General features: G+C 47.0%; 1 pseudogene; it reads left to right on the top strand.

The window, feature by feature from the left end:
• The first annotated feature begins 14,721 nt into the window (after positions 1-14,721).
• On the top strand, positions 14,722-15,369 carry LOC120842171 (annotated as a pseudogene).
• The last annotated feature ends 3,412 nt before the right edge of the window (positions 15,370-18,781 follow it).

Below are 18,781 nucleotides of genomic sequence, written 5' to 3' on the forward strand. Positions count from 1 at the left end.
TCCGACGAAACGCCTTATGCATGATTACGAGTTAATTTTCGTCAAATACCCGAATATTCTAAGAAGGGACCATCATTTCTGGTTGGACATTGAGCCCCAAAAACTAGAGAAAAAAATTAGGCGTTCAGAGATCTCTATAACGCGAAATTAGAGCGCAGCTCTTGAAGAGAAGGACGGGAGGGTATGGAGGGGAGGGTACTGTGGAGACCGGTTATAACGAAGTCAGTTATAATGAAATAGCGGCTACAGCGAAGCGATTATGATTTCCCATTCCCTTTTGCACTTCGTTATAACCGAACTCGGTTATAACCAAATAGCGGATATAGCGAAGTGATTCCCGATTGCCGTTGACTGCGTCATAACCGGTCTTGGCGGTATATAACTCCTCCTCCCCCACTCTTCCTCCCGTCCTTCTCTCCTCCTGCTCCTCTCCCCTCCTAATTTTCCTCCACTACTCTTCTTCTGCTCTCCCCTCTTCCTCCTCCTTCCATCCTCCTCCTCTCCCCTCCTCTTCCCCATTTCTTCCTCCTACTCCTCTCTCCCTCCTCCTCCTCCTCCGGCCCTTCCCCACCTCCCCCTCCGCACCTGACGTCAATTTTTCCCGCTAAATCTAGCCACGAAATCGAATTTGTTCGTAGGTGACTGATACCAAATCATGTGACGTCATTTTCCCCGCTAATTTTGCGGAAAAATTGAATAGCTGTTGAGGTCACGTAACATCAATTTTCCCAGTAAATCCAACGGACGCCGACGCCCACGGCGATGCCGCTCCACACGGAAACACACACCTAAAAGCTGCGCTCTAAAAAAAAAAAAAAGAAAAAAAAAAAAGGAAAATCCGGAATTTCTTTTGTACAGGAAGTTCCCGAGAAAATAGAACCGAATTTTTCAGCCCTGGTGAATAAACTATGCATCGCAGAATTCTCAAACTCCATGAGAATGGGGTGCTAGCGGTTGGGATAGAATGCGAATGTTTGAGAGCATGACGTTACCCGGATTACAAGATAATTTAGACAAACACACTTTTTTTATGAGCCGACTCCAACCAAAACCTAATTTTGTAAAAAAAAAAAAAAAAAAAAAATGTAATAGTGGGCGTCTGTAGCACCTGTTCGAGTGAAAGAAACTTGTCGGCAAAATAGAAAGCAATATAATCTGTCTTGTTGCTAGTGTTTTTTCATTGATTTAATACTCACGAACGCTCACAATATTATTTCGTGTTTTGACGCAATTAGGCTTAGGTGGACGACGGTTCAAAGTAAATTTTATTTTCATAATTATCTTTCAACCCAGGCAACGTCATCTTCGCAGACTTTCGCCTTCTATCGCAACCGCTAGCTTCTTATTCTCAGGAAGTTTGAGCTTTTTTTTATGCGTAGTTTTTTTACCCGGTCGAATAAACACGGATTTCTTTTCTCGGCAACTCTCTGCATATTCAAAAGGCTCTGTAAACGTACAGCGTTTATAGCTTCTTTGTGAGGTGACCTTAACAGGAAAATAGGAAGGCGATCAGGGAAAAGATTCTTAGCCCATGAAAAGATATTTATTCTAAAGATGAGAAGGAAGGATAGAATGCCACCGCAAGACCAAATCTTTGACGGTGTCGGGATTCAAACATCGTACCGTTCATGTACGATGTCTACTGCAGCGGTTAGCATTCGTGACCAATTTAGGTAGCGGGCGCATTGTTTTGTTTTATGTTCGTTAGCCAAAATAAAGCACGGGCACCAAAGGAAGAACGAAAGTCTACAGACATTCTTTTTTTTTTTTTTCAATGATATTGAAGGGACGGGTACAAGCATTTCGAATCTTATATCTTCAAAAATAAATCTATAATTTATGAAAATTTAGGCACGCCATCAGAAATTCAGGGCGCGCACTATTATTATCACGCTTATTGCTTCGTGGTCCATTTTACGTCGTTCTTATTGTCCGACGCCGCAGTCTCATTCGTTGCAGGAAGATTGTAAAATTTAACATTTCAAAAGCGTGAACTGAAACACGGACGAAACAAGAAACACGCACGACATGACGGATGCTACTTACAACTGAATTTATTAAAAAAAACGTTCACTCAGCCAGTCTTTCGTTCATCATGAGCTATAACCAAGCCATTAACCCAAAAAACATAATTGCAGTGTTAGATGAAGCTATCCAAAAAATACATTTCCCTATAGAGCAGTAAAAGAGGCACCACGCTCAAAGATTTTTCATCTGCGTTCTCGATAAAGAATGCTTCAAGGGATTCTCTCTGCAATTCGCTCTTTTTAGAAACGTCGTCATATCTAAAAGTGGTTCGCGCCCGCAACGGTTACGATGGTCTTCGACATGCCCCCCGAATCGTTACATGCAGCAAGCTGGTGCTCCCTCGCATTTTCATTAAAATAACACCCCATTTATCCGACAGAAAATACGGCAACGACTCAAGGGAATCTCGTAGAACACCTTTTTAACAGATTCAGTCTACCTCGTAGCATGTTTCTGGGACAAAATAGGAAGCTCGTGATACGCCACACCCTCAGTTGTTTAAGCCGTGGGTGACGATCATCCTGTTGTTATCTCGAAAATCATCTAAACACACATCTTCCCAACATTTTGACGTATTTATAAAACATTCATTCAGTGCCTGGTTAACTTGAATTAAACGCATGTTTAATTGAAGTTAACGCTCGTTAACTGCAATTCCCTCAACTTCAACTTCAAACGCTCGACCATTACGCTACGAGTCTCATATCGGACTCTAATGGAAAGAGATCTGACCATGCTTGGTTGCTAATGCACCTGAAATAAAAGCAGCGTTTGTAATTTTTTTTTAAATATGTATTTCCTACATTTTGGTCCTCTGTTAAATTCTCCTGCAAAGAGAGTGGGTATTGAGCGGCCGAAGAAACGAGATCGAAGTGGGGCCATATCACGAGTGCGTGGTATGGCCCCCCACACGACGCATAAGTAGAAACTTTTGCGTCAACCCCTCCACCCTTATTTCGCCCCTCTCCCATTTCTCCATGCGCCGGTAGCTTCATTTCTTTTTTACACTGTTGCGGTTTGTTGTTTCGCAGAGAGAACAGCCCGTGTTTTTTTTTTTTCTGTTTTCTTTTTTTTTTTTTTTTTTTGCGCTAGCTGAGGGTTTAGCCCAGAAGTGGCTCTCCGCTGCCACATAGGAAACCGTTCGGCGCAGCTCCGACGTAGAATTAACAGGTTCTGTAGAATAAAAAAAAAAGGTTATGCTTTGATTGCATAGCCAGATATCCTTGTTCAAGAGTATGGAGTGGTAACTGTGGCTCAGCCTAACTGCAGTTCAGTGTGCACGTGTAACTAGGGTATTGGGCAAATTTTCCTGGCTATGCACTGAAAGCTATGAACGCAAGTGCCCTTGCGCGTTTTGAGCGCCCGTCAAAGCTGTGCACGAGCACTCTTCACTTTTTTTGAAACAGCTGTTCGAGAGTTTGGTTTTGATCACGGCGGTGAAAAGTAATTGCACTTAAGGGTGACTGACCAACTGTTAAAGGTACGCATGCAATTAGCGTATAACATTCTTTACAAGACTAGTGACGCGGAATGGGCCTTTTGTTAGGCTACCCGAGTACGAGTGTGACTGTCGTGAAGCGAACCCCGTCAAACAAATGATTCTTTGCAGGCGCGTTCATCAATATTTTGGTTAGTAAATACGAATATTTTATACAGAAAGGACGACCGCATCCAGCGCGTTTGCCTACGTTCCCAGCATTCCCTTTGATGCTTGAGACATTTTGCAACATGTCTGTTCAAACTGCGTCGCTTGTTCGTACACCCCGCGGCACTGTTAGCGCAAACAAACCGTCGCCGGTGTCCTCTTTTTCTATTTTTTTCTCAGTATTTAAAAGAATGGCATCAAATCTAATTTAGTGACGGAATGTGCTCATTTGGCGTTTTGACCTCAGTGATCAACTTTATTTCCAACTTAGTTTTTGCAATCACCGATACACCTAGTAGTCAATACGCGTTCCTAACGGACAGCAAAGCCGCCTGCGTCAGAAACACTTATCAAGAGAAACAATAAATACGCGTTAGTTTTGTTGAAACACAATACCACTGCGTCTTTGTTTTCATTGCAGCGAGAAGAACGCTTAGAGGTGCAAGCATTCCAAATCTTTCCTCGAAGTTGTAACGAAAACGATATGGAAAAATATTGCGGCTGATTTAAAGGTCCCTTTGTTTGTTAACTACGTGCCGGTCAGGGAAGCGTGTTAGATCAACTGGAATAAATCAGCCATGAACTAAATTATTAAAAGGCTTGATAACCACTCTCACAGCGCTTGTTTGGCTTATTAAAGCATGAATCGGTTTATTAAGCATTCTATGCTTTAAATCTCTATTCTTGTAAATTGCGTCTGTCCTACTTTTTTCAGATATTTAGGGAATGTGTATAATTACTACTTGGTGACTTGTGTAAAAATGTATTTGATTCGTGCACCCCTTACTAAACTAACCTCCCGAACCCTTTAATATATTTCTCATAGAGCCTACCATTATATTTTTATGATATAATTGCATCTTAATAAACTTCTTCCAATAAAGAATTGCAAAAAAAAAAAACCCGTACGCTTTGGGTAGGTGAACATACATAAACATTTTAAGCACATAAATAAAAAAAAGAAGGGAAGGTGACGTTTGCTATTTTATTACGTCGTTTTATTCTTCTGCATTTACATGCAAAAAGGAAAACGTACACCGTGTCCTCGAAAAAAGAAAAAAAAGTACGAAACTTTACATGTTTGAAGTTTAAAGTGGTGTTGTGTCGACGCTATCTCAGAGAAGAACTCGTCGATACTTTTCTTTAGATGTCACCAAAGCAACCCAGAGCGGGAGGTCCTATAGCAACCAACAAATACTGCAAGACAACACGAACACGATCTGACATTTTCCAAATGGGCGAAAGAGGCACTTAACCATTCTATCGTGCTGAAAGGTTCCTTAATGTTTTAAAAGTAATCTGGTAATGCCAGGGCACTTAAGGGCCCTTCGTAATTTGGCTTCGAGCACAAATTGGCGTGATAGAACCCCTTCGCAGTAAAGCCATTTTTCATTCAGACAAGAAGCAGCCGCATCGAGGTTATAAGTAGGGTGACCTCTCGCCATGCTGTCAGAAGACTTTACGAAACCTCCGGATAAACTCATCATGAAGTTTGTTATCATCCTTGCCGTTATTGTCTTCGCAAGCACCCTGAACCCAGCCGAGCAGGTAAGCCGCTGGACGGACGTTCTGCAAGACCCGGTCTTCGCACGCTTCATGACGATGGCGACGGACGGAAAACTGGGCATTCTTCTGTCACCTCGATGTCTCAAAGAAAACGGACTTTACGTTCGACGCTTTCTAAAGCGGTTGCCCATTGCGCCGCAAATCTCTACAAAACATGGAGATTGCGATATCACGGAGTTTTGCTACCGTATTTCGTTCCAGTCTCTTAGCCTTCTACTGATATGGTGCGAACGCAATGATATGTCACGAACTATAATACGTCACCCGTACAAAAACACGATCGCTTTACTCTCTGATGACGTCCGCGCTGAAGTCCTCTCAGTGAAAGATCCCGGAATTTTTCGAGATCCCAACTACACCTATGTCCAACAGAAAGGCGTCTACACTATACTTCGAAGTGACAGTAGAATTCTGCTAACGAAGGATAGCCAAGTGGAATGCCTGTCATGTAGTGAAGGTCATCTCGCCGCAAGCTGGAAGCCTCGTCTCTTAGAGCAACTTCCTTTGGATGGGGCACGATTTACGATAAGTTGCCTTTACCCTGGATTCTGTGGGCATCCCACATACGCCGTACTTCTGGATGTTTTAGTTCACAAAAACGCCAGTTTTAACGAGAAACACTATACACTATATGCTTTTTGGAAAAGATTTTTCAAGGACAGTTACACTCCTAATGCAAATGAAGTCCAGATTGTGGGTGGGCCTTGGAACGTGTGGAACCTGCGCTCTCCAGCGTGGGTACGACCGCGAATTTACCATGCAAGCCCGCGTACGCTTTTTGCGAAGAGAAGATACCCCCTTCCAAAGGAGGTCGTGCTTATCCTTCCCTTCTCCTCCCAGGTATGGACAGCGCTGCTATGCGCGATGCTGTTGAGTGCATTCACTATACTCCTTGCGCTTTGGGCCAACAAGAAAACATTTTTTAGTGCCCACACCGCGGTGCTTGCATTGGTCGCCTCATTGCTGCAGCAAAGCGATCAACTCTCATACAACAGACGGAGACAGTTCTATACAAAGCTTCTTATAGCTCTCTGGAGTGTCATGGGTCTTGTGCTTGCTACGGGATACAAAGGTTCACTGACCGCACTTCTGAGGGACGTACCTCTTGAAGCCGAACATCCGAGATTCACGAACTTCAGTAGCTTCGATCATGAAGGATGTGTCCTTCATTTTTATCACTTCGAACATCTGTTGAATGATACTTCAACAAAGGACGCCGCGAAAATCGTCAAGACCGAATATCTTAAACTAAGGAAGCAGAAAATAATGCCAGACAAAAAGTATTTTATCATGACTTTCGAGTTCGCGGGTCGACATACCAGTACCATTCATGAAGAACTCGGTAAGTTCGACTACGTCTCCACGGGGGAATCCATCTTTACAGAGATGATTGGACCCGAGATTATCTACGCGTCGCAGTTCAGGGAAGCGTTCGCGCAGACCGTTGTGAAAGCCCAGGAGTGTGGCCTGTTCAGCAGGGCGGAAGCACTTCAAGAATTCAAGATGAAGTACCAATCCTACAGCGGCGAAGTCTCAACAGAGCCAGAGGTTTTGACACTGAGCGACCTCGTGCCCTTCTTTCTCATCTGGTCTGTGGGACTCGGTGCAGCGGTACTCATCCTTCTGCTTGAAGTGGCTTCGGCTTATATACGTGTCTTGTGTGTGAAGCGCAGACGCCGCAACATACAAGTCTTGTTTAAGAAGCCCGGATGCTTCAAACGGCGTAAACAGAGACTGGACATGAGTCAGCATCGGGCTTGCTGAACTGGACCGTTTCTCTTCTTTTTGATGTTCCACTGACCAACTGTGTAAACCCCATCCACACCCGTAAAAAATGACTAAGCTTGCTTTCCTGCTCATTACAAAAGCAGACAATAGCAGTGAACAGTAAAAAGGATCACAACGATTGAAGTAGAAGACGTTGAGGCAGAAAAAAAAAAAGATGGCCGGACGGAGAGTGATCATGTCGTGGCAGTTGCTCATTGCTCCTGGGCACTTCGCATTTCTCATATCTATCCATATTGTTAGTTTCGTCGTTTTGTCGGATTCTAATTTTCAGCGTGATTATCTGCCTCCGTGTTGTTCAGCAAAGCCAAGCAGCAGACATTTCTTAGAATAGACTGAATTTCCGCGAAGTCATCATGGCTGTCAGAATGTTTGCACAAAAATAAATGTGTCACAAAGAAAACTACATTGAAGCTACAGTTATAGTTGTTTAGATAGGTTTCTCCTAAAATTATTTCGTGACGGTCATAACCTACTAAACGTGCGTCTTTTTAACACAGCGGTGGTTGCTTAATTCTTTAGAAGAAAAGAAGCGATCTGCGTCCACCTCTCAACTCGCAGGCAGCTCTAGCGGCCACGTGGATGTAACCACGCACTGGGGTTGGCAAAACAAATGCCACGTGCTTCGTTCCATACAGTCTTTGGGTTCGGCTATTGCTTAGGTCTAAGGTTCGGCTATGCTCTTGTGCCATTTATGAGCCGCATTTCATTATTGCCAGCTTGGGGCAATCGCCATGACAATGTCAACATGACGATGCCCGTCTCTAGTTTATCGAGTATCGCAAAGTAGCGACTTAAATAAAGATACCTCTTTTATCTTAAATTATGTCGCGAAAGGAATATTCTGAACGTCTGAAAGACGTTCAGAATATCTTTAATGCGAAATTAGAGCGCAGCTAATGAGGAGGAGGTGGGGAGGTACTCTATACCCTCCCCTCGTAACGCGAATCCCTACCCCTCAATTCGCGAATTCACAACTCGCGCAACAGACGGTGTAGCCTCGCGAGGGGGGGTCAAATTACCTTTGTTTTTGATGTGCGCTTCTGTATTCTAGCACGGTCTTGAGGCACGGCTGATAAGCGCCCGGCGCGAGGCTAAGAGCATCTTCTTCGAGGGTACGGACGATTCTTCTTTTGGTTTACTTGTCTGGGCGTGGTGGTCGAGTCCACTCCTCACTTTACAGTCAACTGTCAACAGAGAGGGGGGGGGGGGGGGGCATTTAAGTTGTGCTGAGAGAGAGAGAGAACGCGCAAAAGTGGTGTGATCCCCTATTGTCTTGTGAGACCAATGGCCACCGCTTCTCTCGCTTTCTATGCCCTTCCCTTTCCTGTCCTCCACGAATATTGGTATGAAAGTGTGAACCGATGATCGATCGATAACCCGTAATCGCCACTTTCGTAGCGCTAGCTACACTGGCCGAGGTTGAGCAGTTTCGCGCGGCTCCCAAAGAGGATTGCTGCGCATGCGCGAGGAGCAGTGACATCACACGGCGCACAGCTGGCGCGCCGGAGCCACCGCCACCGCGCGCTCCGCCTGCGCCGCGCGCTCCGCCTGCGCCGCGCGCTCCTCGCCGGTCTGCGCAATCCAGAGGAGTGACGTCATAGCCGCGGCAGACGCCCTAGCGTCGCCGTGTGCCCAGATGTGCGCCTCCGTTGCGCAGTAGCCAAGTCTGACGCTGCACCGGAGCCGCTTGATAGCGCCTCTCATTTTGTGCGCATAAGTTCACGCTACGTATATCCTGGCATAGCCGAACTAAGCGACCGCAATTTTTTTCTCTAACTGATCGAGCTTTCGGTCATGGAGTGTCCGTCGTCTCCATGCCATCTCTTAACGAGATCTTTCAAATTCAGGGCATTAATGAGAAGGGAAACCTAGAGTTTCGGTGCATACTTTGCTTGCCAAAAAACACACATTGTCATCAGCAAGAAACACAAACTCTACTACGGAAACACATCAAGGTAACCTGGGACACCTGAAGTCTGCATTGGCTATACATTGTAACGCCAGAACCAAGTTTTTCTTTTCTAGTAAATAACAGGCGAAACACCCGAGTCAAAAGGGAGCTTTGGAGATCGCTTCTTTAGCTCCGAATCTCGTAGCGGAGGTAGACGCTGCTACTGAGCATGCGCACCGCTAGCTTTTTCTGCACAATTCGAGGGATCATTTCCGGAGGCGGTAAGCTAGCGGACTGGCAGGTGTGGACCGTGGTTGCAGCTTTCGGTGCCTTGTCAGCTTGCAGGTGAAAGGGGTGTACCTACACTCTTTCTCTTAAATACATTATTTTATTTTTAAAAGGACTACCATAATACGGGCGTATGAAAAATGAAAAGTAGTGTTGCAGAACGTTTTTGAAAAAAATATCAAAATTGTTTCTGTTGTTTTCTGGATAAGCGTACGTAAAAACGAACGTGAAAGTAATTTGTAACGTAACGAGTAAAGTAATTTTTCCGTTACTTTTTAGCGAAAGCAAATCCACTGCATTTCAGGCTCAGTAATTTTTATTTGTAATCCATTACATCTTTCAAGTAACGAGCACAAGTCTGCTCTTGACTCGTTGGAAATCTTGAATCACCATGGACCTCTTGACGCGTTGAATCTCTTGACGCGTTGGACCTCTGACCTATTTTGGATGCTTTTTCTCGTGTCTGCCGAATCAAGAGATCCAACGCCTCGAGAGGTCCAATATTGGATCTCTTGACACGTTGGACCTCTTGACTCGACATGCGATCAATTATTCGAAGAAGGAAAGCAGGGCTGCCTATAAAAAAACAAAAGATATGGGGTAGAAGGGAAAGAGGAGGGAAAGGCAAAAAAGCACGGACTAAACCCCGAATTCATAGATGTGACTTCTACTGAAGCTGAACTTCGACTTGCTCAAGTCCGCCTCAACACCAAGTTCGACTAGAAAACGTTCAAGCTGGATTTTACGTTTCATACACGCTCCCGCGAACTTCCTTCGTCAAGTGCCGTTCAAGTCGCGAGCGGTCGCGGCCCTCCCCGCCTGGAAGCGAGAGTAGGCTGCAGTTTTTTTGGTAAAAGTTGTTTCAGACTTTAAAATAAGGTACTTCTTGAAACTTTCTTTATAGCATCTGTTTACGAAACATAAATCGCGAGAGATGGTAATGGGAAGTTTAATTATTTTACCGATTGTACGCGTTTTCTGGACACAATGATGATTTCGTCTAGCAACATACCAGATAGCCGCCAAACACGCCCTTCACTCGTCCGGACGCTCCAGCCTTCCCTTCTGTCCAAGCTTCCTTCTGCTAAACTTTTGAGATTCCCCCAACCATTGAGCAGCAGTGGAATGGTCACTAAAAAAAGGAAAAACACAATCGCCGCGCTTCACCGCTGATGAAATATCTATTCATCAGGGCTTGCGGGCAAGCATAAAAAGATAATTGAATGCAAAAAGACAGACTCCGTATTTTCGAACCTCAAAAACGATACCTGGAAGAAATCTGCAATGAGTATAATTGCTTACCGGTGTTTAGTCCACGGGACTCTAATCAGCTCAAGAGGTGTTGGGAGAACCTCAAACAAAAGTGAAAGAACGAGCGGTCGGATGAGAAGCGCAAGACCCACAAGACAGGCGAGTGTTCTGTCTTTACTCGTCCATGTTACTCGGAGTGATTGATCTACTCTAGCATTTGCGATTGGCGAAAGATCATATTGGGAAAGCGTTTCGCGATTCCTTTTTGCCAGCGCGTATCATTCCGCATTTCCTTCAGTATAGTATATAGAAAGATCGTGATATTCGCAATGTTTCGAGTGCCTTGAATTATCCCGCGCCCGTTTAGATCCACTTTAGATTTATTGTACTGAGGCACGCAGCAGATTTCGATATATCTTCCGTAGGGAGCGGGAAAATAGTTGTTTTCCATGCGAAATGGCATAATATGTCATCGTTGCCATTTAATCTTATGGCGTTTTTGCGTTATTGATCAACCTACCTTTCTATTTGTTACCTGTGTGACAAAAATATCGTGGTAATATGTTCCAGCCTCGTCTATGTACAGGAGTGTTTATTTAGAATATTCAGAATGTGCCTATATCTCAACTGCGTTAATTAAGTGACTTGACATACACGATAGTGCTTTAGAGGGGCCGCCCCCCACATCCATGAGCGCAATTTCTGTGCTTGTGGAGGCAGTGGCAGGGCACATGGCTGTTTTGTAGTAGGTGGGTTTACTCAGCTATGTACATAGAATGAGATGAAGTGATGCGTCTTGAGTCAGCCCGAAGTCCAGCACAAGATGCAGAGGTTCCGCTCTATGCGCTTCGTCGTCTTCGAACCCCGGCTATCCAACATCTCTCCTTTTCCTTATTGTCCAAAACGACTTGGTGTCTTAAACAATCTTCCCGCTCGTGTAGTGTACCCACGTTGTGGCTCTACGTGAACACTGAGTGGTTCATCGCCCTGGTAGCCTTTGTATAAGCTTGTACCTGGCAAATCATCGTACGACATCTCATCGTCCTCCTTGTTTTAGAGCGCAGCTCTTAGGCGCCCGTTCCCGGCTTGAGCGGCGTCGCCGTCGGCGTAACCGCGAGTAACCCTCGTAACCCTCGTGAGGGTTACGAGGGTTACGAAGGTTAATCTCACGAGGGTCACCCTCACAAGGGCTACGATGGTTACTAACCCTCGTAACCTTCACGAGGGTTACGAGGGTTAGTTACCCTTAAAAGGGTTAGATTCAAGAGGGTCTCGAGGGTTACCGTCACGAGGGTCCCGAGGGTTATGAGAGTTACCCTCACAAGGGCCACGAGAGTTACCCTCACGAGGGTCACGAGAGTTACCCTCACAAGGGTTACTAGGGTTACCCTCACGAGGGTTACGATGGTTACCCAGGTCACGTGACCCCCCCCCCCCCCCCCCGGGGTCACGTGACCTGGGGATACCCCCGAGGTCACATGACCCCCCGTTGACGTCATCACCACTGATGACGTCATCAGTGACGTCACTGATGACGTCATCGGCATCGGCATCGTCACGTGTCGAAGACTGCCCTGTTTTTGCAGTTTGGAGAGTAGGTGCTCCGGCACGACAGAGACGTCAGCACCGGTGTCCAAACGAAAGCTCGCATCTTCGCTCCCAATACGAAGCAAGACTCGCCATGGTGGGCATCTGCCCCCGGGGACGTCACGGTTCCAGTGAAGTAAAAGTCTTCGTCAAGGTGCCTGGAAGCTGTAGGCTCTGAGATTTGATGCAGGAAGGTCGACTTCGATTTGCAAACGCTTGCGAAGTGACCCGGCTTTCCACATTTGTGGCATTTTCTCTTCGATGCTGGGCAGTCGTTTCGTGGATGAACGTCATGGTTGCCGCACCAATAGCAAGCTTGAGAATCTTTTGCTATCATGCTGTGCGTTTCTACAGGTGTGGTGTGCCTCCTGGATATCTTGAGGTGATCGACTTGAACCTGATCAGGTTGCGTGGCATCCTCTTGTCTGAGGGCCTCCTGTTGTTTTCCGACTATTTCAGTTTGCTTCGCGAGAAGAACTGCTCTCTCTAGCGTCAATTCACTCTCTAGTTGCAGCTTCATGTGCAGTCGTTTATCGCGAACACTAACGACAATACTATCGCGAGTAAGCTCATCGTTGGTTTGGCCGTACTCACACTTCTTGCTCAGTGTGTGCAGCGCCATGATAAAGTCGGCGAGTGGTTCACCATCTTTTTGGATACGAGAATCGAACATAGCTCTCTCTTAGACAATGTTCTTTTTGACAATAAAATGTTCCTCGAATGCTTGGATGACGGATAAGTAGTCCTCAGCTTCAGAGGTCGGAATGTTGAGCGTCGCATAAATTTCCTCCGCTTTAGGTCCCATCAGGTAAATGAGAGAGTTTACCTGGTCGGCTTCAGGCTTGACGTGCAATCCAGATGCCGATCGAAAACGCTCCCAGCGGCGCTTCCATGTCATTCGTTGTTTCGGATGAAAGTTGAAATGTTCAGCTGATATGGCATCGTGGGGGTGACTTGCACCGATGAAGTGGCTTTGTCCAGATTGCGTCATGAGCAGGCCTTGTTCTGAGCGATGTAGTCAGGAAGACCTGGTGGTTCTTTGCGAATTGGGCCGCTCACTTCTGGCGCCGAAGATAGCTGACGAGTCCCAAGACTTCTGACACCAAGTTTTGTAGTAGGTGGGCTTACTCAGCTATGTACATAGAATGAGATGAAGCCTCTTGAGTCAGCCCCAAGTCCAGCACGAGATGCAGAGCTCCTGCTCTCCATGCGCTTCGTCGTCTTCGAACCCCGGCTATCCAAGAATGACCACCCGCCTTGGCAACGACAATGACCCCGACGGAGCGACCTACCAGCCCCCTGTCCAGAACGAGCCAGTGGAGCGGCTGCTGGAGTGCATGGTTGGCTGCGACCCAGAGTACGAGTATGCAGGTACAGTGTGTTGACACGTCGATCTGCACTTTCGGGCACTTGTAGGTTATGTGTGATGAAAAAAAAAGATAAATAAAGGAACTCGGAATTCCAGAGCGGTGAAGATAAGAAGCAAGACATTTACAGTCGAGAGAAGTAAGATATAAAACGGTTTAGATATATAAACAAAGTTCAGTTCGGCAAATGCGCTTACGGCACGGTGTTGCACGTCGGCATTGGCATGGAGTTAGTCGTGTCCCGGAAATGCTTGGCAGGCACGCTTGGCACAGGCAGATGTTTCCCAGCAAGTTTGGTTAACAGCCCCACGGGCCTGGATTCATCCGTCCGGGTTCTTCCTTGGCTGCCAGGACCACCGCTGTCGAGCCGAGTTCCGTGTCATGCCCGCCCTTTTTTCACGTATCACAAGCCCGTGTCATCTTCCTCTCATCACGTCTTTTGTCTTGCTGTCTTCGTCTTCTAGTTACTCACATCTTCACCACGTTCACTGTGTCTTTTTTCTCGTTTTTTGCTCAGTCCAGCTCACAGTTTTCATGTGTGTAGTTTTTGTCGTCCTTGGTTCCTCCACATCATCACAGTGTGCACCTCACAAGGGACTGGTAACACAGAATCCATTGTATAGCTTTGTGGTAACGTTGCACAAATTAACTGACCAATGGCGCCTAAGCGTGGTATGCTACCCACTCGCAGGGTTTTCACGGGGCTTGGTTCCTTCTTTCGCGAACCCTTTTTCCCACTCCCCGTGTTTCCTACCGTCCCGTGCTTCGGTTACGTCTTCGTTTGTTGTATTGGTGTGTTTTTGACCGTTTGTTTTGTGACTGTGGCAATAGTTTTGCACGCTTGTGTTGGTTTCTGGGGGGCGTTTTTTTCTTTTTTTTTTTGTGCTGCAGCCATGCTCACACGGGAGCAGGAAGCTGCAATGGCAGTAGCGGCACAAATGAACCTGCTCGAAAAGGTCACGGAGATGTGCAACCTCGTGATGCAGCGCATGGCCCTCACGCCTGGCCAGCAGGAGACCCCATCGCAAGAGCCCCGACCACACTTGACTGTACCAGTCTACATGGGGTACGACGACGTCAAGTCCGTGGCAGACTTCCTGGGCGAGTTGCAGACGTACCTCCTTGCCTCCGGTGCCTCGAAATCCTTCATCATGAACCGCATTGTCCCGCTGGCGTTGCAAGCCAGCGCTAGAAGCTGGTTGGGGTTGCAGGCCCCGTTCACGAGGCTGGCGGACTTCCAGACAAGGCTTCAAAAATAGTTCCTGCCTGCGGGCTACGCAACGCAGATTCTCCGAGAGCTCGAGGCAAGGACGCAGCTCCCGGACGAAAGTCTGGACCGGAATGTTCGGGTTATGCATGAGCTTTTCAAGAGGGCGGACCGGAATACACCGGGGTCGGACAGAGTAGCTCGGGTCAGAAGACAGTGCCACCCAAGGTACCACGCCTACCTCATCAACCGTACCTTTGAGACCCCTGAAGAGCTAGCCAGGGCGCCCGCCTCATCGAGCAAGCTCTTCATGCTGAGCGGAACTACGTGCCGCAGCCACCAGCCAAGTACGCAGTCAAACCAGCATGCCCCGAGGCCTCCACGCAAGCGGACTGTTCGAACAAGACTTCTCTTCCCCCCCACATCAACCGGGAGAGTTGGCGTGGCATGCATGGCGTTATCACATGCGGGATAAGCGGATGTTTGACTAATTCTCATCGACAGGTCTCTGGAGGTCACAGCAGTGCCCGTGATGGTCTCGGGCGGGGGTCGCCACGACAAATGGGAAGTTGTTGGCCGTGCCCTATCGCGAGTTGGGGCCCAACGGAGATCACTACCGAAGCGAACCATCTTCATCAGAGTGCTCCTGCAAGTGCTGGGGAAAACTGGCATGCTGCGGTCGAAATCCCGCAACACCCGCCGCAACGAAACAAGCCCTCCCCACAACAGCCAATCGCAAGCCTGGTAGAGGCCCTCCGATGGTGGTTCTTTACCCGATCACTGGAGGCGGTCCGACGGGCACCTCGGTGCGGGTGACCTAAGCAGGCCACTGTTGTCGGACGGCTGCTACGAGTGCGAGCAGCCTGGCCACCAACGAAACCAGTGTCCAAGACCTCTGGACACTACAAACAAGAGGTGGCACGAGACGGCGGCAAAGGGATGGAACCAGAACCAGGGAAGCTACCACGGCCACCGACGCCGAAGCCAGACAGCCACTCGCTGTCAGCCGTTACAGTCTCGGGGATCAGTGAGGCCGCGGCACAGATTCCATCGGAATTTCGAATCCAGCCCGAGCCTATCATCATTGAACCGTGCATGACGATCACTCTGCTCGGTTTTCCTTTTGCCGCACTTTTGGATTCTGGGGCCGCTATCTCAATTAGAGGGGATTTCGTTTTCGAACTCTGCAAAGCGAAAAAGACAAGTCTCCGGGAATGCGAAACGCGATTACAGCTAGCTTCTCTGACAACTTTCCAGAGGCCCGACAAAAACTAGGCGTCGCCCGAGTGCAGCAGTCGTCGTAACAGTACAACCAGGAAGTGGGGGCCCCGTCAGACAGAAATGCCTTTTCCCCCTGCCTCTTTACCCGGCATTGCCGATGGAAATCCAAATAAAGAATGAATGAATGAATGAATGAACGGGACCTACAGTTCGAGTTGTCACAGTTTAATATGGATACAGCTCATTTAATGCCTTGCAATTTATAAACACTGTGCCTTGTGCTACAGACTTGTAATCCAGATATGGGTTTATCCATCTTGTGACAAGAGACCACTACCAACCTGGCAGCCCCTCTATGGACGTAGCAGAGCCAGAGGCAAATGCCAGTACCGCAGCAGCTACAGGAGCAGCCCAGGATTCCCTTACCGAGCGGACCATACCTGCTCCTGCAGCTGCTTCAAGCTGCAGCAGCGACAGGGTGGCGGCTACTCACGATGAAGCCAGGCCGCCCAGACGGAGGATGGTGGTCCTAGAACAGACTCTCTCAGCAGAAAATGGTGTACGAAGTTCTCTGCTGAGGGCAGAGTCTGCCATCCGTATCAAACTCCTTGAGGAAAAGCAGCAAATAAAGGTGGTAGAGCACCAAATGAAGGTGGCAGAGCACCGCGTGCGGCTCCAGGTCCGGTTTTCTCGAAGCGATGGTAAACCCATTTTGGTAAACCACGGTGCCTAGGAAGGGAAAAGTACCTAGGTACTGTAATAAACGGCTAGATATAGAACAACAATAATTATTTTTGAATGGGCAATAAGATGCGCCATCTATCGGTGAAACAAGCCAGTCATTTTTTTATCCTCTTTTTCTGCTGGTTGTCATCGATCTAGTATGGTATTTTAAGTCAAAATATAGTAATGTTGTACTTGAAGACCAATTTATTAGCTTCCGCTGGTTACTATGCTAGAGTTTGTCGACGAATATTCGAAAATGTAAGAAACATTTCCTTCAATATGTTTCGCCATTAACAACGCATAACTTTCCCGTGTTTCTTCCAGTCTGGTAACGCCAGTGCTGTAGTCTCGTTTTCGTTCCTTGCGACGCACGTTTCTGCGATTCCTGCTGATCTCAACTGTTTGCCCTCTCTTCCATTTGCCCAACCGATTCACCGGTGACGAGAAGCTAAGCTTCTCGTCACCGTTGAATCGCTGGTCACCGGGGATATGTAGAAACCTCAATGCTGTCGGCATACTGTCGGCGCACTGTGAACAAAAAAAAAACAGTACAATGTCTCAGCTATTCACCCGGAACGAAGACTTTATTGAGGATAACCCCCTTTCTCCTCAAAGTAATCGCTGCTCACGTGTTGGCGTGCATAGTATAACAAATTAAACGTCTTAGTATAAATATGTACCAACACTCGTTCGCAAAACATTTTTTTTACTCATCATAAAAACACTTGCAAGGCTTGTGTACCGTCATATGTCTTGGATCCCGGACTGCTGAAGAGTGATGCGTTCGCGGAATGCTGCCGTCGGTTAGTTTAGTAGTCCCTCTGAACTATCGCTTTGCTTAACGTGCGAATAGGTTGATGGTGAGTCATTAATATAACAGCCAGATCGAAATGAATGTTCAGCAGAACCAAGCAGAACTATTAGCCCTCATTAAGCGATGCCGCGGCCATTTTGCTTCTAGGAACTGCTCCTCCCTCGGCGCCCCTGCTCTCCCAGTCACGTGACCTGGAATTCCCCCTTCTAGGGACAATAGTTAACTTTAAACCACGGTTCGCGTTCGAGAAAACGGGCCCAGGTGGAGCAAACGAATTTAAAAAAAATGCCGACTGGAAGCTCAGGAAGCTTTACCACGGAGGCGAAAAATAAAAAGCAGTGCCAACGCCTAGATTTTTGAAGGGATCTAATTTATTTCACAGAAGTTCAAAGCTGGGTCTATATCCGGAAAGGGATAGGATGCGATTTCCGCTTGCTTCACGTTAGGCATGCTTTGAGAAATTGCATTATTACATAATGGCTCCTGCCTATCATCTATTATTCTCATTTGGAATAGTGAAAAGCCACTGCACAATCAATACAGAAAAGGTTTCGGCAATATTTTCACATTTTTATTGGTGAATAAACAGGAATAAAGAAAACAATAAAGGAATTTGCGAAATAGACAAAAAAAAAAACTCATTTACATATGAACATACTTCCAGACGATGCTTATAGGACAGTTTCATTAGACGCCGTGCTTTATCTTCCAGTAAAATAAAAAAAGCCACTTTCATGACAAAAGCTTTAAAGGGGCGATGGAACGATTTTCGTACTTCGTGCAGATATTGCTTAAAACAAATCCCCGAAGAGTATGAGCTATGAAACATGCCTGTGTTTTTAAACCCATGCAATAAAAAACGACGAAGAAAAAAAAATAAATGGCAGCGTTTCCCCTTTTAGCTTGCAGCCAGAAAAAGTGGGCAAGTGATCTGGAGACGATTATATTGCCGCGCGCCAAGTAGGCAGCGCGGCCGTAGCCTAACGGTTATCGCGCTTGCCTCCCACGCGAAGGGCCAGGGTTCGATTGCTGGCCGCGGCTATGCATTTTTGTTAACACTGTAATGTGATGTTCTGGTGAAATCGAGAACCGTCTAGCTGATTCGAGGTCAGAATTTTCTACGCGTTCGAACCTTCTACGTCGAATGCTCCAGAAGCCAACGTGTGTACAAAAGCGGCTCGCAGGCAAGCCGGAGTCAGTTTGGCTCCAGCGTTCGACTGTGCTGCTACGCCGACTTCGACGCCCGCGACGCTCTGTTATTATCTTTGTTCTCCCTTTATTTTTTTGGCACAAGTTCGCCACATTAAACGTTTATTTCTTCCCGTTTATTCCCTTTTATTTTGGTCACCACCCGGGACATTTTGGTGGAGGTGCGGGGTAGCGCATGCCCGTGCAGCGTTCC

This window comes from Ixodes scapularis, unplaced genomic scaffold (assembly GCF_016920785.2).
Source record: "Ixodes scapularis isolate PalLabHiFi unplaced genomic scaffold, ASM1692078v2 PGA_scaffold12__126_contigs__length_90152505, whole genome shotgun sequence".
In the NCBI taxonomy this organism is placed as follows: Eukaryota; Metazoa; Arthropoda; class Arachnida; order Ixodida; family Ixodidae; genus Ixodes; species Ixodes scapularis.